Source organism: Pimephales promelas, chromosome 10 (assembly GCF_988280905.1).
Source record: "Pimephales promelas chromosome 10, fPimPro1.hap1.1, whole genome shotgun sequence".
In the NCBI taxonomy this organism is placed as follows: Eukaryota; Metazoa; Chordata; class Actinopteri; order Cypriniformes; family Leuciscidae; genus Pimephales; species Pimephales promelas.
In genome coordinates, this window is record NC_142778.1 from 24,365,105 (window position 1) to 24,384,835 (window position 19,731).

The following is a 19,731-nucleotide window of genomic DNA, read 5'->3' on the forward strand; positions in this document are numbered from 1 at the left end:
TCTAAGCCGAATTTTTGGTCATGCAAACGCGTATCGACATATGCCCATAGTGATTTGTGTTCTGCGCCAACCCGGTCTCATCCCAAGACGTCATATAACTGACGTTTTGGGACGTCTTTTGACCATACGTCAATATTCGCCTTTTTAGGGCCCCCTTAAACGTCGGTAGATGAGGTTATGGGATCCTAACTCTACCCCAGACCTAAACCTAACCCTAAACCTAACCCGTCACCTAACTGACGTTAAAGGTAAAGCGTCAGTTGTATGATGGCCCGGGATCGCCATCTACCGACGTTTAAGGGGGCCCTAAAAAGGCGGATATTGATGTATGGTCAAAAGACGTCCCAAGACGTCAGTTATATGACTTTTTGGGATGAGACTGTGTTATCTGCGCATGTTCTATTCGCAAGGAATCTTGGTATTTTAAGTAGAGAAACTTCTCGGCGCATACAAAAATCAGCGTGCAGTATACCGGAAGTAAACATGGCGAGACCAGGCGAGACACAGCACAGCATACTTTTGGAGCGAGGTCAGTAACGTTACCAGCATCAAAGCGCAAACAAAGGAGATCGCTGTCTGCCCCAAACTATTCATTATCTGCTTGCTACTGTTGTTGTTGTCTTTGGATACAGGAAGAAGAAACGGAAATGACGCATATTGCGTCTTAAGTTTGTCCGTACGTCTAGACGCCAACCGCGCGTCGCCGCTTACTGTACATCGGGATATTGCAATTCCATGTATACAGGAGAAACTCTCTCTGCTCACGCATGTAAACGGGTTATTCCTAATGTTTCAGAAACCCGAATAGTGACCTTAACCCGACCATAACCCGGAAATTGGCTGTATGTAAATATAGTCACTGCAGCTGCTGTTCAAAAATCAAATAAAAGCTATCATATGGCTTCAGAAGACTTAAAATATAGACAAAAGTCATTTTATGACACCTTAATGGATGTTTTTCCTATTATGAAGCTTGAAAGCTATAGCTGGAATCTTCAGAATTTATCTTTTTTTTTTTTTCCCTCATCCTACAGGTTTGGTACGACATGAGTTACAGGTGACTTTTCACTCTTGTCTTCTTCCTGTGGTTGACTATGTTGTGGCCTTGAGCGAAGCACCTCATCTCGACACAAACTCAACACAAACACAGACTCCATTCAGCTTTTGCCTTACGGCCAACGCAGTAAGCTCAAGGGTGGTTTCAGTCAGCCGAAATGGCTTACAAAGAAGATGTAGGCAGGAGATTCTCTACGAAGCCCAGAGGTGCTGCCCCAAAAGATTTATTCTGATGTCCACCCCAACCGTACCAACCCATCTGCTTGTGTTATCACCTCTGTGGGTGTTTTTCATTCTGTGCCAGGTTCTGTCACTGACGTTCCTTTCATCGAGTCTCCCGCATCGCAATTTTTTGCACAACGAGGAGGTGTAGGAAGGGTGACGGTAATTATAGTCACTAATTATTACTGGGCACTGTTCCACGAACAGTTCAAGCAGTTTCATCATATGTGCGGTTAAAAAATGTTTAGCCTATACTTCAGCAGAGGAAAATAAACAGGAGGAGTGGAGAGAAAGTAACATAAATCTGGAAGGATGGGGGGAGTAAACACGCGTTCCCTGAGGGTGCTCATCAGATTCCCTCAATTCTCTCACGGCGTTCGGCGCTTTCTGCTGAGCGTCGAGATCAGTCACGGGTTGATGCTGGGAGCTGTCGTATACCCCAAAGTGTCTTCTGATCTGATCTGAGACACAAAACAACCTTATTTTACATGGCATCATGCTGTGCTTGGAATATGAAAGATGGGAAAAGTGGGAATTTATATTCGAATTGAAGTGACATGCGTTGATATAGTCACAGAACTGTCATTAGGCTCTCTTCCAAAACCTACAGTGAGCCATCTCCCTAGGCAGCATGTTTAGGCATCATAGACATTTTTACATTCAAAGCTTTTTTGTTGAATTATGCTGCCTCCTAAAAATAACTTATTTTGACTAAATTTGAACAACAGGCTCAGTGAAATAAAAAATGGCAGATGAATCTTACTAATGTGTTCTTTCAGTATTCAACGAATAAATGTTGATTAAAGGTATGTTTAACTTATTCAATTATACAAATTTCAAGCAAAAAAAAAATGATTGTTGTACCTAAAGATTGTGTTTCTCTTCTCAAAATTTTACAAAACCAGACAATTTTAAATAAAAACAAAAAAAAAAACAAAGTCAAAATATGAATAAAATCTCAATGATTCTAGTTGAGTTGAGTTGCTGCCTATAGTGCTTAAAATCAGTCATTGATTTCACGTTGATATGCTGCTATGAAAGCTGAGGGTCTACATTTAAGCAAGCACCATTTGGGATATGGAAACATGGTGTCTGGAATGATTTGGAAAGAAATGTAAAAGAAACAGCTGTTATCACAAAAAGCAACTTCCTGAGCTAACTTTTACTGAAATGACCAGCTGAGGGAGGAAAAAAACTAAACTCAAAACTAATGTATAACAAATGTTGTGTAGGTTTTTACAATTGAATGCCCACTTGGTGAAAACAAGCCATATCCAGACATTTCTACAAGGAACAAGTACAATTTATCACATGCTGCAGAGTGCCAAAGGCGTACAACAAAAGAGTGGAACTGTGCAAACTGAACTGCGAGGAAGTCTACTGGGATGTTAAGTTCATGGAGAATGAGAGGGTAAAAAATATATACAGCAAACAACCAAGAATGAGAGACTCGAGCAAACCATTGCTTTGACTTTTTTGTTCCCTTTAGAGTTCCCGAATATGCGTAGGACATCAAAAGTAGCTGTTTTATTTTTGGCCAATCTCTTTTCCGGACTTGCACAAAAGCACTGTTAGTGCTGTCTTTCTGTGAATAGTTTTGTGCAAGTATGTTTTGTAGCATAATTTCACAAAGCTAAAGTCAGACTATATACTGTGTGTATGTATATGTATATATATATAATGCCTGTAATAGAACAACTAAACGACAAATAAATTAGCTTAAAAAAAGGCAACCAGCATCAGAATCGGCCCATTTGCTTGTAAAAAATCTGAATCGACCATGAAAAATCATGATTGGTGCATTCGCCTAGTTAGTAACAATCTCCTGAAATGTCATTGTCTTCGAGTCAACAAGGTACAGTATCACCTGAGCTTATTAAGCTCCCAGGAGACCAAGTGACAATGGGGTGTGCTGGGATATTATAATGTGTTGGTCAACTGTAACGCTCTGTCAAATATGAACACAAAGGACCCTATTGCAAAAGAGGAGTTGGAGGCTAATGGGCAAGCGTGAATGCAAAGAGACAGATATTTCCAAATTCACTCTTTTATTACAGAAAAAGGAAATAAAAGCTAATTAACAGTAAAAATAAGCTCATTTCAATACAAATCCCAATGCATTTCCATATCAATAAGTCGTCAAAGTGCTTGTTCTGGATGAGTCATCCATTGGTATAATAAGACAAACATTACGTGGGCGTGATATTCTGCATGAGAACTGATGATATTGGACCTTATGCCTCTTTACAAACCACACAGGATTCAGGAAATATCAACTGGCTCCTCTGCTATTAATATCTGACACCCTCTTGCCTTAAGTTTTGCCTCATCATGTTTCCACGCTTCAGTCAAATATACTCACCTAAAGGATTATTAGGAACACCTGTTCAATTTCTCATTAATGTAATTATCTAATCAACCAATCACATTAGTAGTTGATTTAATGCATTTAGGGGTGTGGTCCTGGTCAGGACAATCTCCTGAACTCCAAACTGCAAATCTGCTCAGTTACTGGGATTTTCACGCACAACCATTTCTAGGGTTTACAAATAATGGTGTGAAAAGGGAAAAACATCCAGTATGCGGCAGTCCTGTGGGCGAAAATGCCTTGTTGATGCTAGAGGTCAGAGGAGAATGGGCCGACTGATTCAAGCTGATAGAAGAGCAACTTTGACTGAAATAACCACTCGTTACAACCGAGGTATGCAGCAAAGCATTTGTGAAGCCACAACACGCACAACCTTGAGGCGCATGGGCTACAACAGCAGAAAACCCACCGGGTACCACTCATCTCCACTACAAATAGGAAAAAAAGAGGCTACAATTTGCAAGAGCTTAACAAAATTGGACAGTTGAAGACTGGAAAAATGTTGCCTGGTCTGATGAGTCTCGATTTCTGTTGCAACATTCAGATGGTAGAGTCAGAATTTGGCGTAAACAGAATTAGAACATGGATCCATCATGCCTTGTTACCACTGTGCAGGCTGGTGATGGTGGTGTAATGGTGTGGAGGATGTTTCTTGGCACACTTTTGGCCCTTTAGTGCCAATTGGGCATTGTTTAAATGCCACGGCCTACCTGAGCATTGTTTCTGACCATATCCATCCCTTTAAGACCACCAAGTACCCATCCTCTGATGGCTACTTCCAGCAGGATAATGCACCATGTCACAAGTCTAAAATCATTTCAAATTGGTTTCTTGAACATGACAATGAGTTCACTGTACTAAAATGGCCCCCACAGTCACCAGATCTCAACCCAATAGAGCATCTTTGGGATGTGGTGGAATGGGAACTTTGTGCCCTGGATGTGCATCCCACAAATCTCCATCAACTGCAAGATGCTATCCTATCAATATAGGCCAACATTTCTAAAGAATGCTTTCAGCACCTTGTTGAATCAATGCCACGTAGAATTAAGGCAGTTCTGAAGGCGAAAAGGGGTCAAACACAGTATTAGTATGTTGTTCCTAATAATCGTTTAGGTGACTGTAGATTTAGATCACATGGACCACTTCACATTTATTTACCTCGTACAAAACACTGAACAAAAATCTCTATGAATGCACATTACTTGCCAGTGACGCACTTTCAATCAGCTACTTTATGCCCATCTTTCACACACCTGTGTTCATCTATTAAATATGTTGGCTAATTTGATCATGTAATCAGCTACCAATAACAGTAAAGTACAGTGCACCGTTTACCATCCAAAAATAAAATATGTTCCACTGTTTTTCCTTCAGAAAATCTTTCTACTGACCACTTCACATTTATTTACCTGGCACACAACACAGAACAAAATGCTGTATGAATGCACATGACTCGCTAGAGACGCACTTTCAATCAGGCACTCACAATCACACACCTATGTTCATTTATTAAATATTTTGGATGATTTGATCATGAATTCAGCTACCAATAAAAGGCACTATTTACTATTAATGACTTAAACTCAATACATTCCAAAGACCTTCAAAATAAGTGCAATAAAAGTCTGCAGATTCCACCTGGGCCTGAAACAATAAATAGAGAGTTAAAAAATGTAGATATCTGGTTTCGGTGTAATAAATTATCTCTTACATCAATAAGACAAACTACATTGAGTTTCACTCTAACAAAAATGAAATGGAAAGCATGTTTTCTTAAAATAAATGAACAAATTATTGAAAGAGTTAACACCACTCAATTTCTAAGAGTCTTTATCGATTAATGTTTACACTTCAAATGCCATATTGATCAGTTAATAATAATAATATAAAAAAAATACATTTGACTATTTTTTAAAGTAAGACAATTTCTCCCACAGTCAGAACTTCTCACCTTGTATAAACTATTGTAATGTCATATGGTGCAACACTTTTACCAGCTACCTGAAAAAAAATACAGACTTTAAAGAAAAAAAAAATATATACAGATATCAACGTGGTCTGAGCCCAATACACCCACTCGTCCTCTGTTTCGTCACCTTGGTGTATTAAGGCTTACTGAATATATATTTTTTTCATAATGCCTGTATGATATTCCAGGTCATTCATAGGTTAAATTACCTATTGTGTAATTTAACCTCTGTAATTACCCATTCCAATCAGTCATCCCCAGCATACATATGGCACAAGGGAAAAATATTTCATTACTGGAAGAAAAGAAAAAAAAAAACGCCTAATAAAATGTACGAGCCAGAGTGTAGTTTGTAGACCACAACCCACGCAAAGTTGATAAATCCCACAATCAACCACTATTGCAGATTTCAAACAGAGATGGCGACGAAGAGGAAAAACTGCGGACTGCAGCTTTAATGTTATCAAGAAAACAAAATTAGCAATTCTTATTTTTTACTATACATAATTTACACATGCACATAATTTTCTTTAATCATATTTAATCAAAAACAGTGACATCTCCTTACAAGAAATTGCAGCAATTAGCATAAAACAATAATTAAATAAATTCCTGGTGGACAAGTCCGGCCCTAGATTTTTTCCTGTTTCGAGATTTCACTCATATATTTTACAATATAGAAAAAATATATATATTCTGTGTCACATCATATTAAAATGCATTTAATCAAGACAATTAAATGTTTAAAGGAACACTTCACCCACATTTAAATGTTTAAAGGGACACTTCACCCATTTACAATAAGCGTTGTCTCTTTAGAAACCCAGTCATATTTTTGAATGGTCATTGTTTATTCCCTCATTTTCCCCTGACATGTGAGAAATAAGGATTTATAAGGTTCCACTTCCTGCTTTTTATGACGTAAATCACCATTTTGCATCATACAAAGCAGGAAGTCCCATTTCTTTGTATAAGGGTTGAGAGTACAAACACTCATCATTTATCCAGGATGTGGGACCCACTCACGCAACAGATCTATTACAGAACAGTGGTTGGGACTTTACATTGTATAAAGACAGGCCTCAAATACAGTATATACTACTGTAGAGGAACACTTATATCACTGACAGCCAGCCGAGCCATGGTACATTGAACCTTTTCTCATCATTGACCCAAATACTAGCTAAACTCCAACAGAAGTCCCAATTATGCAGTTCTCTCTCCCCAGCGCGCAGTCCTCCGTCTGGGCTTAGAGCAAGGAGAAAGAAGAGCGGTACTTCAGTAAGCTGTAAAACACTATTCGGATGGTGTAAGACATCTGCTGCTACTTCACATGCTGAAAGAGCATCTCAGTAAATCGATATACAATACAGATCTGTACTGAGGGCTTACCATGCTCTGTCATTACAGGCTGGCCTACGACACAGCTAGTTACAGTATGCTTCTCTGGCGAGCAATGTTTACCAAGTCTTTTTACTTGAAGACTCTCGTGTTTCGACAAGTAGTTGTGGGTGAAATGCTCTGAGCGATTCCACCTAAGCGTAGATTGAGCTCTTGGGACTGTCATGCTACATTGACTTGCTACACCTGCCAGTCTTGAAGGGTGGACAGCAGCTTGCAGGAAAAGTATTTTAGCACACTACACTACAAAAAGGTACAAAAGCTGTCACTGGGGCTGTACCTTTTCAAAAGGTACACTTTTGTACCCAAAGGCTGCATATTGGTACCTTAGTGGTACATATTAGCACCTAACATGTACATATTAACACCTAAAATGTGCATATTAGTACCTAAAATGTACAAATTAGCAACTAAAATATACATATTAGGACCTAAAATAGACATATTAGCTCCTGAAATGTACACATTAACACTAAAAATGTACATATTAGCACCTAAAATGTACATATTAACACCTAAAATGTACATATTAGCAGCTAAAATGGACATATTAGCTCCTAAAATGTACATATTAGCACCTAAAATGCACATATTAGCACCTAAAATGCACATATTAGCACCTAAAATGTACATATTAACACCTAAATGCACATATTAACACCTAAAATGCACATATTAACACCAAAAATGTACTTATTAGCACCTAAAATGTACATATTAACACCTAAAATGTACATATTAGCACCTAAAATGGACATATTAGCTCCTAAAATGTACATATTAACACTAAAAATGTACATATTAGCACCTAAAATGTACATATTAACACTAAAAATGTACATATTAGCACCTAAAATGCACATATTAGCACCTAAAATGCACATATTAACACCAAAAATGTACTTATTAGCACCTAAAATGTACATATTAACACCTAAAATGTACATATTAGCACCTGAAATGTACATATTAGCACCTAAATGTACATATTAACACTTAAAATGTCCATATTAGCACCTGAAATGTACATATTAGCACCTAAAATGGACAAAAGTTTACCTTAAAGGTACAGCCACAGTGACAGCTTTTATACCTTTTTTCTGAGAGTGTACTTCCAGTAGTATGGAAATGTGTAGCGGTTGTTCAGCTAATTTTCATCTAAAGTTGACATGCTACATGGTAGGTAAATCACAGAGTAGTTATGCACGCTGAACACAGGTGCCCCAGAGGAGCACATGTCATTGTCATTGAAAGCCCACATAAATTCATAGTTCTACACACACAAACTGAGCAGGATACACTGATAACAGCGCATTTAAATCTGGCTTGTGAGAACAATAAGCCCTACTGGCTCTATGTCAGGCTGATCCATGTTCTGTTGACTTATCAGGCCGCATGCAGACGTTCGCCAAACACCCCCTGGATTACAGCTCATCGTCACACAGCTACTATGCTAAAGTGCTGTTTTTGCACCGTAATCCAGGCCTCTTCGTTTTCAATCCATTACTATGAATGAAGCAGCAGCATGCATTATCATAGACTATGAGATGAGACTACTTAGTGTTTGTATGATGTCCCTGAAACCTGCTTTGCTTTTGTCTATATGTAATGAATGCAGAGTTTGATCCAGGGAAAAGTAAGAGCTGAGAGGACATGCTATTCTTTTGTACCGTATGTTTTATGAATGGCTGGATATTTAATACAGAACACAAATAAGTTCCTTTTGAATATATAATATTGATAGTAGGGGTGTTATGATTTACCAGTATTGATGGCAATCGTGACATTAAAAAAAAATCAATATCGTTATCGTGTTAATAAGGGGTGTCACAATGTACCAGTATTGTTGATAATCATAATATTTAAATGAGTAGTACACATTTAATAATATGACACAATCCAATAAATAGGACGATGTGAGCATTTAGCACTCGATAATGCTCACGTGTAATTTATGTTTCATAATATTTACAGCCGGAGGGCGCACTAGTGAGACTCACAGCAGTAATCAAACTTATGACGTTCTAGGAAATACCAAATAGAGAGGCAAGTAAAAAATCCCATCTCAACACTTAGCAACATCGCACAGAACAATGGCTTACTAAATGCTATGAAAGTTGTTGAGCTCCAACATCATAGCTGTAAGTTTGGCACAGGAAAGAACTGCTTCTTCAGGAACTAGAAAGAAAGTTGAATGGGTCCACTTTGCTTCATCTAGCGTTGGTACTCATTGCATGCCACTGCATGAGAGCCCAGACAGGTGACAATGCACCTTGTACCAGTGTTTTATGAATTTGCAGAGGCGAAATCCATACTACAGGTTTTCTGCGTTTTATCAAGCTGACAAGGAGGGTTACACAAGGCATGTGATCAACTGAAAGGCCGCCAGTCATATTACAGTATGCTAACCACAGTCTGACCAAATAGATTACACACTACTAACCATCAATGCCTTAGGTATTATACCCCCCAAATAAATGTTTCCGACATAATAAAGTATAGTCTAATATGGTTCCCTTCTGGTAGGTAGACATCATGTTCTACAGATTCCAAACAAACAGCATACGAAACTGAAGTGTAGACCTGATACAAATACAGTACCACAATAATGTACTAAGCCTCAAATTATCTGCTAGCGTGTATTGAGGCCGCATGTTACTCAAAATAGCAGAAAAGGGCAGTTGCTTCATCTCCCAGAGAATGGGGCACATGACATACATGTGGTCTTCTTAAGAATAGGTCAACCAGGATGCAAAAAGGCCTGTGAATAGCTTTCTTTGTATAAACCTTATTTCCTTCCTTTCACGTCACATACACTGTAAAAAATTTACTGTAAAATTTACAGTAACTTACTGGCAACGATTAGCCAGTAAGTTACTGTGAATTCTCTTTACAGTAAGGGTACTGTACTTCCATTTACAGTATTTTATGTTTATACTGTGAATTCAAAAACAATTAAATACTGTGATTTTAGTTGTATTTACAGTAACTTACTGGCTAATCGTTGCCAGTAAGTTACTGTGAATACGTTTTACAGTAAGGGTAGTGTACTTTTCACAGTATTTTATGTAAACACTGTGAAATCAAAAACATTGAAATATTTTGATTTTAGTTGTATTTACAGCATTGATTGTTTTACTGTAGAAGAAAATTTCAATTTAATTTACATACAAAAAACATTAAGCACTGTTTTTTATGTATTGTATGCAACACAGTACTATAAACAGTAGATAACGGTTAAGCACTGTAAATTCAGTTTCTCACTGTACAATTTAAATACTATATCACTATCATTTAATATTAGCCATCATTAAAAGAAACACCCATTTTTCTAAAACATTGCAATCAACTGCAGACAATAAGAAAATTGTTAACAGTTATTTATTTAAAAAGATTTGGTGAACAGAAATGACAAAACAGGTACAACAAAGGGATAATGGACATTGGACAACATGCCATTATACCATCCAAAGTTAATGCACGTTCTATGCAAGTAATGTGGCCACAACACCCAGCGGAGTGTTAACTTTAGATAGTCTAATGGCGTGAAGTCTATTATCATGCTTATTCTACTGTTGCTATATTCAAAGGAACACTCCGACTTTTTGGGACTTTAGCTTTTTCACCGTATCCCCCAGAGTTAGATAAATCCTTACATACCTTTTTCATCTCCATGCGTGCTGTAACTCTGTCTGACACACCCACCGCTAGCCTAGCTTAGCACAAAGACTGGATGTAAATGGCTCCAGCTAGCATACTAATCCCAATAAGTAACAAAATAACGCAAACATTTTCCTATTTATGTTGTGATTTGTATAAATCAGAGTGTACAAATAACAAGGTCATATGAGACACAGCCATCATTTAACCGCATATTGGGAACTATAGTCTCAGAAGGCGAACCACTGCTAGTGATAACCGCAGCACCTGAGACGCGCCGTGGAGAGGAGCAGAGAGTTCGTTCAGAGTTGGATTAATAGAGTCAGCAATTACTAGATAGTGAAAGCATAGTTTACAATCATGGGTGTTCGCTGTATTTTAAAAGAGCTGCGACAATAAATGGGAGACCAGGTAATGCCATGATGTTTCATAGAATTCCAAACAAAAATGCTGACCTGTGATATTTATTAGTCAGGATGCATTTTTGTTCGGAATTCTTTGAAACATCATGGCATTACCTGGTCTCCCATTTATTGTCGCAGCTCTTTACAATACAGCGAACACCCATGATTGTAAACTATGCTTTCACTATCTAGTAATTGCTGACTCTATTATTCCAACTCTGAACGAACTCTCTGCTCCTCTCCATAACGCGTCTCGGGTGCTGCGGTTATCACTCCGCCCAAGTAGCAGTGCTTCGCCTTCTGAGAATATAGTTCCCAATATTTATACGGTAAAGATGGCTGTGTCACATATGACCTTGTTTTTTGTACACTCTGTGACTATACAAATCACAACATGTAAATAGGAAAATGTTTGCGTTATTTTGTCACTTATTGGGATTAGTATGCTAGTTGGAGCCATTTAGACCCAGTCTTTGTGCTAAGCTAGGCTAGCGGTGGGTGTGTCAGACAGAGTTACAGCATGCACGAGATATATCTAACTCTGGGGGATACAGTGAATATGCTAAAGTCCCAACAAGTTGTCGTGTTCCTTTAATTTACGACTGAAGAAAATTTTACAAAACGTTTTTTTAAAGTTACAGAGCAAATTGTTATTAGTTCATTCAATAGTTCTGTATGACAGGTTGCTATGACGGAACAATAGGCTAATACAAATTGATACAACGAGCCTATTTCATTACAAGATTTGTAAAGTTACAGAGCAAACTGTTACTAGTTCATTCACTAGTTCCGTATGACTAGTTGCTATAATGGAACAATAATGCAAATTGATACAATACAGTCAAAAAATTTAACTACTTTGAAGTTGTGCAAATAACTGATTACCCCATTCTAAAGAGCAATAAATAACATTATGGCAATATTGAAATAAAATAAAACATTGAACATTAAAAAAATATATATTTAACATTTGCATGAACATTTAAAACAGAAAGGAAAATAAACTTCCCCTGCCACTTGGCAAAGGTCTATGGCCTCTTGCATGCCTTGACCTTGGAGACAGAGAATCCTATTTGGAGCCCTGAAATTAAAGAAAAAAACACATTAAATCGACTGAATGGTTTCGAAAACGGTAAAACTCAACTGTTTAACTCTGGGAGAGTTGTAGAGCCAATAAAAAACAAAAGTGGAGTGTTCCTTTAACAAATACAACTTATTTAAATAATTTAGGCTACTAGTAAATGGTGAAATTAACATTTAGAAAGTTTAATAAATGCTGTAGAAGTGCAGTTTATTAATAGTTAATGTTAACTAATGTAGTTAACTAGAGTTTAATAAATGTAACCATATTGTAAAGTGTTACCAATTTGTTATACACCGATTCAGACGTCTCGTGAAAGATCAGTTATTTTAACTAGAGCCCGACTGATAAAGGATTTTGAAGGCCGATACCGATACAAATATTTGTTGGTTTTAAAATCCGATATTCCTATATATCGGCCGATATATATATATATATATATATATATATATATATTTTTTTTTTTTTTTTTAAGAAACACGCAACAAAACTTAACAGATTACCCTAACATTAGTTATTTGTAGTTATTTATGAGTTTTAACTAGTATAGATGGTATAGCATGGTAAACGTGCGTGCCAGTGATGCAGAATTGACCACGCATGGTCAAGATCAACCTCTTGAAAGCAGATGGACTCTGACACAGTGGGCATCGCAATTCAACAGCCATACTGACACCTGTTAGCATTTCAAACCCGCTCTTCGCCCCAAACCACCACCGGTGGTGGTTACATAGCAACGTAACTTACATGGTGTTGCTCTACATAGCAACGTAACTTACATGGTGTTGACGAGACGGGAATATGATGGCAGACATCGTGAACAATGTTTGAACACATGAACACAGTGCAGATTGTCAACATAACATTAGACATTGTCTTTTTGTCTAATAACTGTACCTAACATTAGTCGTCCGCGGTCAAAACACTGTGGTGTAAACAGTTTGATGTTGGGATATTCACTGCCCAAAGCCTATTAACTAAAGCCAACCAACCCCGTTACGTCACATGTTAGAATACTGCGCAATGACGCCACCCTGGCGGCGAAAGATATTAAGTTTTTACTTTTTTTCTTTTATATGTTTACATTTGTCATGTGTCTTATATAATTGTTGATTATAGTGGAAATCCATCTAGTAAATCTTGTAAACTTGATTGACTGCTTAATTTTCCCTTTAAAGGATTAGTTCTTAAAGGAGAACTCCAGTGCAAAATTAACCTTTGGTCTAATAACATATTGGTACCTAGTCGACCATTCTCTGAGATTTGTTTTTATGATAATCGAATGTAAAGAGTTTTATCTCTAAAAACTGTTTAGTGTATAACGCTAGTATATGGGGGCATTGACTAAGTAAAGAGAAATCGCTAGTTAATACCACTAACAAGGCTCAAAATAGCCCCACACTAACATAATGAGGGTCCCTACATCCAAAACGAAGCATTGAGAACTTTGTAAGTGTACAGACAGTATAAGAAGATATTTTATCAAGACAGTCCACTTCGCGTATACAGGCAGGAGCCATCTTGGGAAAACAGTCTCGACAAGTCGAACCACGAATGCCGTTTGGTGTTAGTGTGGGGCTATTTTGAGCCTTGTTAGTGGTATTAACTAGCGATAGATCTTACTTATTATATGTCCCCATATACTAGCGTTATAATCTAAACAGTTTTTAGAGATAAAACTCTTTACATTCGATTATCATGAAAACAAATATCAGAGAACGGCTGACTAGGTAAAAATGTGTTATTAGACCAACGGTTCATTTTACGCTGGAGTTCTCCTTTAAATTCTTTTCCACTGAAGAAAGAAAGAGATGGATATCTTGGATGCCATTGGGGTGAGTTAATTATAAGGACATTTACATTTTGAGGTGAACTAATCCTTTAGGTTTAAAATAAAAATGTTTAAATGTAATATATTTTTCTCATGGTCCTTATTTTAAATAGGTCATAAAAATATCAATAATTGTCGATATCAACCAATATGAAACACTTATATCGTGATACAGTTTTCAGACATATCACCCAGCCCTATTTAGAGCCCTATGATTTCCGCGATAACGAGATCGCGGACGGAATCGCGGAATTGGCCAATTAACGCGGAATCTAGTGTTAACGCGGAATTTCGTGGATTTTTACATATTTGGTTTGAAATTCTGTTTTTGTGTGGGAGAAGAACGTATGTCTGTTGAAAATGCAGACCGGGGGAAGCAAATCTGGGCGACTCAACCCCCCAACCCATCATTTCAGCTCCAATGACGAAATCAAAACAATGAAAGCATGGCGAAGCGGCTCTCCTTTCGTCGACTAAAAGTTAAGAAACTCAACGGTATAAGCCGTCAGTGCCGAGCAGTTCGCACGTGACTTATGCAGTGTTTCCCACACTTAATTCGCCGCCACATACTGCGTTTCGGTTTTTAACACTATTTAAAACACGCAGCGTATTCATTCAGTTGTATTTCCCCGCTCTCCCTCCGTCTCTCTCTCACTCACGCGTCTCACACACACACATACACATGACGTGCACACCACGTCTGTCTGAGGCGCCGGACTGGACAAAGGCGAAGCGAACTCCATGAGAGACAGAGTGTGACTTTATTTAAACTTATAAACTAATATAATTTATATTACTGGACAGTTTAAAGCTCATAACCATATTTTGTTGTTACTTGAAGAGTGCAGTGTTATGTTGCATCATGCAGTATTTGTCCTGAAAAGGCTACTGAGTAATTGTCTGTATTACCTCAATAAATTCGGTCATTCCTAATTTATTTTTATTTTTTTAATAGATTTTTATCATTAACTTTAAAAGCATACTATTTTTTACAACTAAAATAACAGTCAAGGGTAAAAAAAACCCTAATTCCCTAAAATTAAAACGGAAAAAACGAAATTTGGGAAAAAATAAAACGGAATTTGGGAAAAAATAAAATGGATTTCATAGGGCCCTACCTATTACATAACATTTTAAAGGGAGAAGATGATTTTGAACAGCTTTTCAATTGTCAATGTGCTTTTACATTGCAATCAAATTATTTAATATAAAAATACCTCTGATCAAACTCCAGTGTTGTGCTGGCTTCCACCTAATACTGTAGGTTGAATACATAACAGGCGAAGAGAGCGGCCAAGGCAGTGGTGAAGTCCACCATGTGAGCACCAGGTGGGGTTACGACCCTCCCCTTGATCGACAGCATCCATTTTTTTGCAGTCTCTCCTTAGTAAAGACAAGAGTCATCACAAAAATTATATTTCATAGCGATACATTCAATAAAAGATTTTTTCCACATAAATTATTGTAAAAACAGGGCAGGGAGCATACATATCTTTGAAGCAGTGGATTAAAGGATTGATTAGTTCACCTCAAAATGAAAATCTCCTAATAATTTACTCACCCTAATGCCATCCAAGATATCCATGTCTTTCTTTCCTCAGTGGAAGAGAAATTAAGTTTGAGGAAAACATTTCTTGATTTTTCTTTGGATAATGGGCTTCAATTGTAAACAACGTTTTAAAGTCCAAATGAATGCAGTTTCAAAGGTCTTTGAAGTACTTCAACGCACTATACAGGTTCCCAGCTGAGGATTAGGGTCTTATCTAGCGAAATGATCAGTCATTTTCTGAAAAAAAAATTATAATTTATATACTTTTTATCTACAATTGTTGGACTACTGGAGCCCATTATTCAAAGAAAAATCTAGAAATGTTTTCCTACAAAAATGTCATTTCTCTTTCATTGAGGAAGGAAAGAAAGACATGGATATCTTGTAAATTATTCGGAAACTTTCATTTTGAGGTGAATTTTAAGGATTTTAAGGATTTTAAATAGCAGTTACTGGTTTGGTGATAGAAAAACAATGAGTGACACAGGCATAGCAAGCAATCTGAAATAGTAATCACGACATTATAGGTGGCTACTAAAAATAAGAGAGTAACTTACTCCACATAACTTAAGTTTTTGAAGTGACTGCTGACTAGTGCAGAGAATGGCACGACACAAACTCTGCATTCACTAGTGTTTTCCAGAAACGTTGCTTTGCTTCTGCATAAAGTTAATACATTAAGGATTTGTTAACAGTGAATGTGAAACTTACCAAGCATGATAATCCTTGGAGTGATAGGGAGGAGACAGCTGGGCCTCTTCTACATCTGAGGGAGTGGTACCGTTAGTCTCCTATGCCAGCAAAGATAAAGAGTCACTCGAAAGAAGGTAACTAACTAGGATAGAAAAAGCTTTATAAAAATTGTTGATAAGAAAGCAATGAGCCTTTTTTTTCTCTTTAGGTTTGTGCATGTTTACTCATAAAAAACTAAGTAACTTACCACAATAACTTTATCAATTACCACTCTAAGTTACATCAATTTTCTCTTAATTAAAATATTGTTCACACAGTGGACAACAGTGACTTTAACTGTTAAGTTACCCAGCATTTAACCAATAATTGAGATAGACGTTAGCACCATGTTATAACTTAACGTTATTATTGTGAGGTGAGGTCTATTAAAGAAAAAATGCTCAACCACCAATAACATAAACCTGACACAAACAAACCTGTATTTACTTGAACAATTGGAGGCTTGTCAACCTGCATTATGTTGGGGGGTGTAAAATGGTACGTAAAGTTAACGTTACTTAACTTACTGATTTTCTGGAAGTCCCGAATCCCCATTAGCAGTTGGTGAAGGATCCGCGATCCCAAGATGGAAACTCCGGCTGAGGCAACGGGTGGGGGAAAAATATTCTCCTGGCTAGCTAGCTACCGATAACTAGGTAAACTGTTGGCTAACTAATACTAATAACGTTTAAAGGCTGTAAAAACGTCTCCGTCGGCGCTCTCACGGAAACGTTTTCGCTGAATTCCTCTCAGGCAAAAAGTGAAAGATATCAACACAAAGACGAAAACAAAATAAATAACGTTACAACCACAAGACAAAGCCGTGTATAAAGAAACGCACATTTGAAAATTACTAGACTTATTAACAGAGCTTAACGTTAAAGGCTGTTACGAAAACGTAAATTCGACTATTAACTTAGCTTTTCTGTCACTGACGACGAAACAGAAATTCAAATGCTTCTTTCGCGCTTTTTTCTAACAGACTCTAGCTTTGACTGCCTAAACCCCGCCCACTCTGACGGCGTTTTGATTTCGCCTTGCAGCTCAGAAACAGCTCTGGAAACTTGCACATTTATCTCTCCTGCTTTCGAATATATATATATACATATAAAAACACTGATTTTTGTAAAATAAAAATCCCATGTTACGTATTTATGAGTTAACCAGGCAGCCCCAATTTTGGAAAGTAATGCACACATAATCTACACATAATAAAAAGGTTTCTTCATTCTGAATAGATACATTAATCAAAACATACTTAGAAAGCTTGAGAGTTTTGGCTCAAATTCAAAACTCATGATTAATCAAATGTTATTAATATTGAAGTATATAACGTTAAGCTAAAAGATAAAAACAACCAACATTAAGAATATATTTATTAAATGTATGTTAATATTTATAGAAAAGTGTGAATACTATTGCAACTTATAACCAATGGTCATGCTTCATTTCAAATCAGAGGATGATATGATATCTCAAAAAATTATGCATTTATGAAGCCTATATTGTTAGGGGAGACTTTGGAGAAGTTTAAGATAAGGATTAAATATGTTTATGCCCTGTTAACACCCATTTACAGTCACAAATACAAACAAACAAAAGATATTTAAATTCTTTATATATATATATATATATATAGAAAGCTCATGCAGCAGGTGCATCAGAGTACAAGTTACAACACAAGGGTTACAAAGAAAGATATGATAAAAAAAGGAAAATTACAGTAGTTTACTTTACTATTTACAGTACTTTAGTGGCTGTATTGTGATTTTTTACAGTAATGCTTTGACTACTGTGATTTCCACTGTAATGCTTGAACTACTGTGATTTTTAAGGTCTTACTGTAAACTTTACAATATTCTACTGTAAAAATCTTTTACAGTATTGTTACTGTGACATCTACAGTAAATAACTGTAGATTTCACAGGCATTTTTTACAGTGTAACTTTTCGTTCAGGAGGCTCATCTGGTGCTCAAGTAACGGTTCAAACGGCCGCACAAAGATGACAAAAGAAGGTAAGCCAGACAATTTAAGTATTATCAGAGGGATTCTGGAAGAAAAAAACCCATCTTTGGATCTGCTAGCTTAGTCAAGGCTGAAGTACACAGTGACAGAAATATGCATGAAATATTACTGACCAGAGAGATTTCACTCACATTGGGGAGTTAAGGACAAAAGATGGTAGGAACAAGTACTTGACCTTCAGAGCAGTCCATGTTGATGCATAAATATGTGTTGTGGTTCCTTTAACCTGCCCCACAGTGTCAGGCTAGGATATGCTCGCAAAGCTTCGGATTTAAAATGCCACCACAAGCATCTGCAAAATTAATTTATAATGCTGCTCAGGACTCTTTAAACCTTCTGTCGATACTTGTGAGTATTACATGTGCTTTCGGGGTGTATAGACATGCTCTTGCCGATTTTTTCTTTTATTCTCCCTGTTTACTGATCTACTTTTTATACAGTACTCTTCACATATTCACTTCACTTATTTACACAGTAGACAAGTGTGTAAGAAAGTACTGTTTCAAAATAGTGATTAAAATCAAAATTGAAACATTGATCAAAAATTGTAATAGTATTTTATTGAAGCATTTCTCTATGATGCCATTGTATGCTGTAGCAAAACGATTTGTACTGTAACAAAGATGTCTAGACCAGGCATTCTCAACTTTAGCCCTCGAGGTCCACTTTCCTGCAGTTTCAAGGTCGGGAGGCATCAAGGCACGTCCGAATCCAATGTTAGCTTCACTTCTTTTTCACGTCATACCTTCATCTGATCGATTTTTTGAAGGCAGCATAGATGTATCCTTCTCCGCCTTGGGCATCCCACAATCCTATTATCCATCAACCAGTGATAGAAATTTGTCTTTGGTTAAAAAAAGTCACATATACACAATACAATCAGACACACAAATCACAATTTAAAATTGATAACTTTTTAACTCCAGATAACTTTCTTTGAACCTTCTTTCATTAAGCTAAATAATAAAGATGGTGTCCGAACATTGTATTTGGTTGTCAGTTTGTTTAAATGTACATATTTGACCAATGTTTTCCACTATTGATGTCATATACAGTAGCAATGAATCATTATAGTAATTAAATATGTGCTTTGTTATCATCAAAGTTCTCTATTTTGTTGTACTTTATTAAACCGTTATGCTGCCTCACAAGTCATTCCGACTTCTACCAAGTTCACAAAACTGATTTCAGCTGCCTTAGCTTTTGGATGCAGCCTTTATCTCTAAACAGCATACATACTGTATCTCTAAGCAATCAGATTGCTCATTCCAGTATGTTTAATTGGGTTGGAGCAACAATCTGCAGGAAAGTGGACCTTGAGGGCTAGAGTTGAGAACCCCCTGTCTCACTAAACCTGGCTAGAAGGCGTGTCTCCAGTACATACTATACTGTATCAGTCATGTTCTTCAATTTTATTTATATTCAATGG

General features: G+C 37.0%; 1 protein-coding gene and 1 long non-coding RNA gene across 4 annotated transcripts in view; both read right to left on the reverse strand.

Annotated features, from left to right (window-relative positions):
* tspan9a (tetraspanin 9a) overlaps positions 1-19,731 on the reverse strand; it is a 221,687-nt gene that overhangs the window by 65,925 nt on the left and 136,031 nt on the right. The window lies entirely within an intron of this gene.
* Positions 10,385-17,632, reverse strand: LOC120494455 (uncharacterized). The gene is made up of 4 exons (XR_016145377.1): positions 16,804-17,632; positions 16,256-16,335; positions 15,213-15,378; positions 10,385-12,164 (listed from the first exon to the last, which is right to left on the reverse strand). It is a non-coding gene; the product is annotated as an uncharacterized LOC120494455 (long non-coding RNA).